The sequence below is a fragment of the Simochromis diagramma genome, unplaced genomic scaffold, assembly GCF_900408965.1.
Source record: "Simochromis diagramma unplaced genomic scaffold, fSimDia1.1 OVJJ01000304.1, whole genome shotgun sequence".
Lineage (NCBI taxonomy): Eukaryota > Metazoa > Chordata > Actinopteri > Cichliformes > Cichlidae > Simochromis > Simochromis diagramma.
In genome coordinates, this window is record NW_024387030.1 from 16,937,438 (window position 1) to 16,943,169 (window position 5,732).

At 39.4% G+C, this 5,732-nt stretch overlaps 1 long non-coding RNA gene across 1 annotated transcript; it reads right to left on the reverse strand.

Annotated features, from left to right (window-relative positions):
* Positions 1-1,632: 1,632 nt before the first annotated feature.
* Positions 1,633-4,350, reverse strand: LOC120740190. Its single transcript, XR_005697330.1, has 2 exons — positions 4,236-4,350; positions 1,633-3,072 (listed from the first exon to the last, which is right to left on the reverse strand). It is a non-coding gene; the product is annotated as an uncharacterized LOC120740190 (long non-coding RNA).
* Positions 4,351-5,732: the final 1,382 nt, after the last annotated feature.

The window sequence follows — 5,732 nt, forward strand, 5'->3', positions numbered from 1 at the left end:
AGGTTTCAAACCACTGGGGTATTTTTTTATCCTGTAGTAAATCAAAATCATATTCCCTTACTGACCTTAATTGAGAGCTGTGGTTTCAAAACTTGAGACCGTCTTACAGTGAGATTGCACCAGTCATTGCATCAATGAGCCACCATACTTATCTTTGAACATTTTAACCCTGTAAAGCCTGAACCATGAAATAACTGACAGAAAAGCCAAAGTTTTTGACACTGGGGTGCTTATATATGTTTATATTTTCTTTAAAATTAAAGAAATAAATTAAATACAAATTTGCACATGTACATTTTTATCAGTTTTTTTGCTATATCCAACATTTTTGTGCAATTTATTACTTAAAAATGTATTGTGTATGTATTTATTTTGATTCCTCTGGAGAAATTTTTTTTGACTCATTTGACATTAAAAGGTTCATAAAATGAAACACTGATAAAGATGGCTCAAATGCAGTGTTATGAATATTAACAAGAGTGTGCCAATCGCATAAAGTCCAAGGCCCTATGCTTTTGATGAGTCAGACCACCCTTGACCCATCTCCCACTCTCTTGCACAGACACACGCGCACACACACACACACACACACAAGTGGTTGGTTAAACTGTGCATCCTTGTGAGAACATTCATTGGCATATCAAATCCCCAGCCCCCCTATCCTACCATTAGCCATTTTCAGTCAGTAGTTAACCCAAAAAAACATCAAATCTAATACCAGGTCTTGGAATTAGGTATCCTCAAACAGTCATATAAAGGTGTGCGAAAACAACATCAGCCCCGTCATGCACTCAGCATTCGCAGATGTTGCGCTGCATTATTAAACAGATGGTTGAAATATGTAACTTGCTAGATACCTTAATCACCAGCAGTTCCTTATTATGTATGTATAGTAGAAAACACAATAGAAGTATTATTATATTTCCACTACAACACACTGTATTTGCTCTGGCTGTTCCTTTTATACAGGTATATAGCATGTTTGCTTTTGTGTGTACTTCACTCTTATATTAGCTCCAGCTCGAGGCGGGCAAGTCAGTGTCTACACAACAGGTAGATATGAAAGTTATTACTTATGGTATGTTTTTCTGATGCAAGTAGACATGTACTGTTAAAACAGGTCATGTCTACTTTCATTTCTTGCAAATGCATAATTGGAATTGAAAATAAATGTCAATGCAATGTGTACCACACAAAGTTACAGTATGAGAGAAGTGATTGGATCTTACATTCAGTTAAATAAAAAAATTCTACTTTTAGTTTGTGTTTAGTAAGTAAGTAAAGTAAGTAAAGTTTATTTATTAAGCGCTTTTCATAGACAGGTAGTCACAAAGCGCTGCACACAGAGATTAAAATAAACAGTACGATAACTAGCAAAATGCACAGTATACACAATATAGAGTTTAAATGTAAATTAAAAATATAAAACGCATTGGTCAACAGAAAGCTTGTTTAAACAGTAAAGTTTTTAACTGTTTTTTAAAGGATTCCACAGAGTCAACCAAACGTAGTTGTAGAGGTAGACTGTTCCACAGCCTTGGTGCCACAGACTGAAAAGCTCTGTCCCCTTTCGTCTTCAGACGTGTTCTGGGAGCAACCAACAAACTCTGAGTCTGTGAACGGAGACGGCGAGTGAGAAGCTTGGATAAATAATCTGGGGCTTGGCCATTTAGTGCTCTGTACGTTAAAACAATAATTTTAAAATGAATTCTAAAATCTATTGGGAGCCAATGTAAAGAACATAAAATAGGAGTGATGTGAGCTCGCTTGCTAGAGCGTGTTAGTAGTCTGGCTGCTGCGTTTTGTATAGCTTGGACGCGAGAAAGAGATGATTTATCCAAGCTGGTAAACAGGGAATTACAATAATCTAAATGCGATGACACAAATGCATGGACAATTTTTTCCAGTTCAGCTAAGGAGACCACATGTCGCAATTTAGAAATATTCCTTAAATGGAAGAAACAGGAACGAGACAGAGATTTCACGTGTGAGTCAAGGCCCAAAGAAGAGTCAAATATTACTCCAAGATTTTGAATATTTGGCTTAGCAGAAGAACAGAAAGGGGCAAGAACCTGACTGATTTTAGAATATAGATCAGGAGGAGCAATGATCATGGTCTCTGTCTTGTTCATGTTTAAAACGAGGTAATTGTAAGAAAGCCAATCAGAGATTTGAGTTAAAGCCTGGACTAGGGTGGACAGCCTATCCAGCTGACATCCAGGACATATACAGCTGAATGTCATCGGCATAGAAATGATAAGACAGGTCACTAAAAGACTAAATAATGCCAGCTAAAGGAAGCATATAAAAAGAAAATAATAATGGACCCAATACTGAACCCTGTGGAACCCCGCAGGTTAGGGCAGCAGTGTTAGAGAACCTATCAGTCCTAACAGAAAAGGTCCTGTCTGATAAGTAGGAAGAAAACCAGTCTAAGGCGGTGCCAGATATACCAGCCAGAACCTTCAGCCTGTTGAGTAGGATTTTGTGGTCAATGGTATCGAAGGCTGCGCTAAGATCTAGCAAAATGATCACGGAACAATTTCCTGCATCAGATGCCATTAGTAGATCATTATAGACCCTTAAGAGAGCGGTCTCCATAGAGTGCTGCTTTTGAAAGCCAGACTGAAAAGGGTCAAAAATCTGCAATCGGCATAGTAAGGACCTGAACTGATTTTCTACAATTTTTTCTAGTAATTTACTTATAAATGGCAATCTTGAAATAGGACGATAACTACTAGGGGAGGTAGGATCTAGATTCTGTTTTTTTTTAACAGAGGGGTTACCTCAGCATGTTTAAAATAGGACGGGACACAGCCTTGCCTCAGTGAATTGTTGATGATGGATAGTAGTGTGGGACCAATGCTGGTGAGAGTCCCAGACAGGACAGAGGGAGGTAATATATCTAAGGAGCATGATGAGGATTTCATTTTACCTATTACTGCAATTAAGTCATTGAGTGTGATTGGAGAAAAAGAAGTAAATGACCCGGGACAACAAGGGGCATCTTCATAAGGGGAGGCACTTGAGGAGATTTTGGATCTCAAGTCCATCACCTTATTTACAAAGTAACTGAGGAAAGTAGTGATGGGATTTCCGGCTCTTTTTAGAGAACCGACTCTTTCGGTTCGGCTCACTAAAAAGAGCCGGCTCTTCAGGTCGTTTTGTTGCTTTAATTAATTTGTTATTAACAATAATATAAAATTATGCACAAAAGGAATTACTAATGTAAAAAAAAAGTGGTTTTATTTATATATGTTTATATGTAAATATGTACAGTGGCCCCTAGAGACAAAGCACGTACAAACTCCAAAAGACTTTTCTAGCATGAACTGAACTTCAAAACAGAGCTACCTAGATCACTTAAATTATACAATTGAAAGCATGTGTGTGTTGGTTGTGTGTTTATACACAAGCACTCATATATATTCAAATAATTTTTAAAAAAAAGTTCATTTACCTGTTACTACCACACACCAAATCCGGTCGTTGGTACTTGCTGGCTTGTGTAGCCACTAGGTAACAAAAGCTCAACTCTGCGCCCAGCGTCCTGGAGCACTTCTGTTGTCTTTTGTACGTGTTTTGAGTTTTTATGTGCTTCTGAGTTTTTATGTGCTTCTGAGTTTTTACGTGCTTTGGAGTTTGTATGTGCTTTGTCTCTAGGGGCCACCGTAAATATACTTTTATTTATTCACTCCACATAAAATGTAATAAATAAATCATATAATACAAAAACCAACTATTCACATTTCAACTTTTAACTATTTAAATTTTCAGCTTTTTCCTTTAAAAAATTTAAAGTGAAACAACACAAAACACTGCAAACCACAACACAATTAAATATAAATTATAATATGAAAACAAAAAGAACATGCATATTCTCTGTCATATGAGCCTGCATGAATAAACTTTCTGAATCCTTTATCATCTGCAACTGAAAATAGTTGTGGATGATTACTATACCTTTCTAATGTGACGTTGTTGTCCCTGGCTCTCTTTCTCTCTCTCTCCCTCCCGCTCTATTCCTGTGCTACTGAGTGTAACTTCTGCCCCTCCCACCTCTTCCCAGCGTAAAGCACAAGGCTCGCATGCGGAGTGAAGCGGAAAAAAAGTGCGAGAGAGAGGGTGAGAGAAAAAAACAAAACAACCCACAGCTCGCGATAAGGAGCCGGCTCGCGTCGTTTGCGTCAAAGATCCGGCTCTAAGAGCCATTTCGTTCGTGACGGACACATCACTAGAGGAAAGTGCTACAGTCTTCGTCAGAAAGTAACACAGCATGCTGAGTTGGAGGAGAAACAATACTGTTGATAGTATCAAATAGAATTCTTGGGTTAGTTTTATGACGATTTATGAGATTATTGAAGTAAGAGGATCTGGCCTGTTTGACTGACTCATTATATAAGTGAAGAAGTTCTTTGAAGTGTTCTCGATGGACAACCAGCCCAGTGGACTTCCAGAGACACTCTGCTTTTCGACAGGAGCGTCGAAGACCACGGGTTTGATTATTTAACCATGGTGTGCAGGAACTAACAGTGCAATGACTACTTTTGAAAGGAGCAACCTGATTAAGAATGGCAAGACAGTGTTCATTAAAAGAATTAATAGGGATGTCGACATCGTCAGAAGAAGGTTTAAAATTAAAAAGAGAAGAAAACTTTAAAATGACAAAGTCATCAATAAAGCACCTGCACCTAATAAAACTTTGGGGAAGAGACTCTGAATTGAAAGATACATTAAAAAAGACTGACTTATGGTCGCTAAAAGACACATCATTTAAGTTCATGTGGTCAAGGGAAACACCACAGGTGAAGACCAAGTCCAGAGCATGCCCAGCTGTGTGAGTAGGACCTGATACATGTTGAACAAAATTGAAAGAGTCCATAATGCTCAGGAACTCCTTAGTGGTACTATTTGATGAGTCCTCTGCATGAATGTTGAAGTCACCAACAATGATGACCTTGCCCAGTTTAATCGTGGAAGTTAAAAATTCTTGTAGGTCTGACAGAAAAGGTGCAGCAGACCCAGGTGAACGATAAATTAAAATGCCGTATATGGGCTGTTCTCGTCCGATTTTCATCATAATCATCTCAAAAGAGTTGTAACAGCTTGAGGAGATCATCTGGCATAAAAATGTCTTTTTGAAAATTACCGCTGTTCCACCTCCTCGTCCAGATATCAGAGGTGCACTGAGAAATGAACAGTCAGCGGGACACAGCTCTAAAAGATGTGAGCCTTCATTCTCACGCTGCCACGTCTCAGAGATAAACATGAAATCAAGCTTCTCCGTACAGAACAACTCATTTAAGATATAAGACTTGTTGGCAATTAAGCGGGCATTAATTAACATCCACTTAACGCTGCGACCCACCGGGACAGGGGTAGAGTTTCCAGGAACAGAGTTAGTACTATGCGGTAAGCTGTGCAGCAAAACAGGGTTCCTGCCGCGATGAGGCATTGCTTTCCATGCTTTTAGGTGGAAGCCTGGGTGGTAAACACAGTGGGTTGTGGCGATTAATCCAGCTCTGACAAGTCTCAGGCGGATCTTACCGCTAGCAGCCCAGGAATAAAGCCCCCGAAGATCTGCCTCTTTCCGAAGACGACGGAGCAGGACCACTTCCTCCGACGAGGCCTCTGAAGCAAAATTGAGCTGACCGGCAAGAGTGGAGGTAAACCGGGTGCTGCGTCGCGCTCAAGCGGCGGTGGGAAAACAACGTCGTATCGTTGACTCTGAA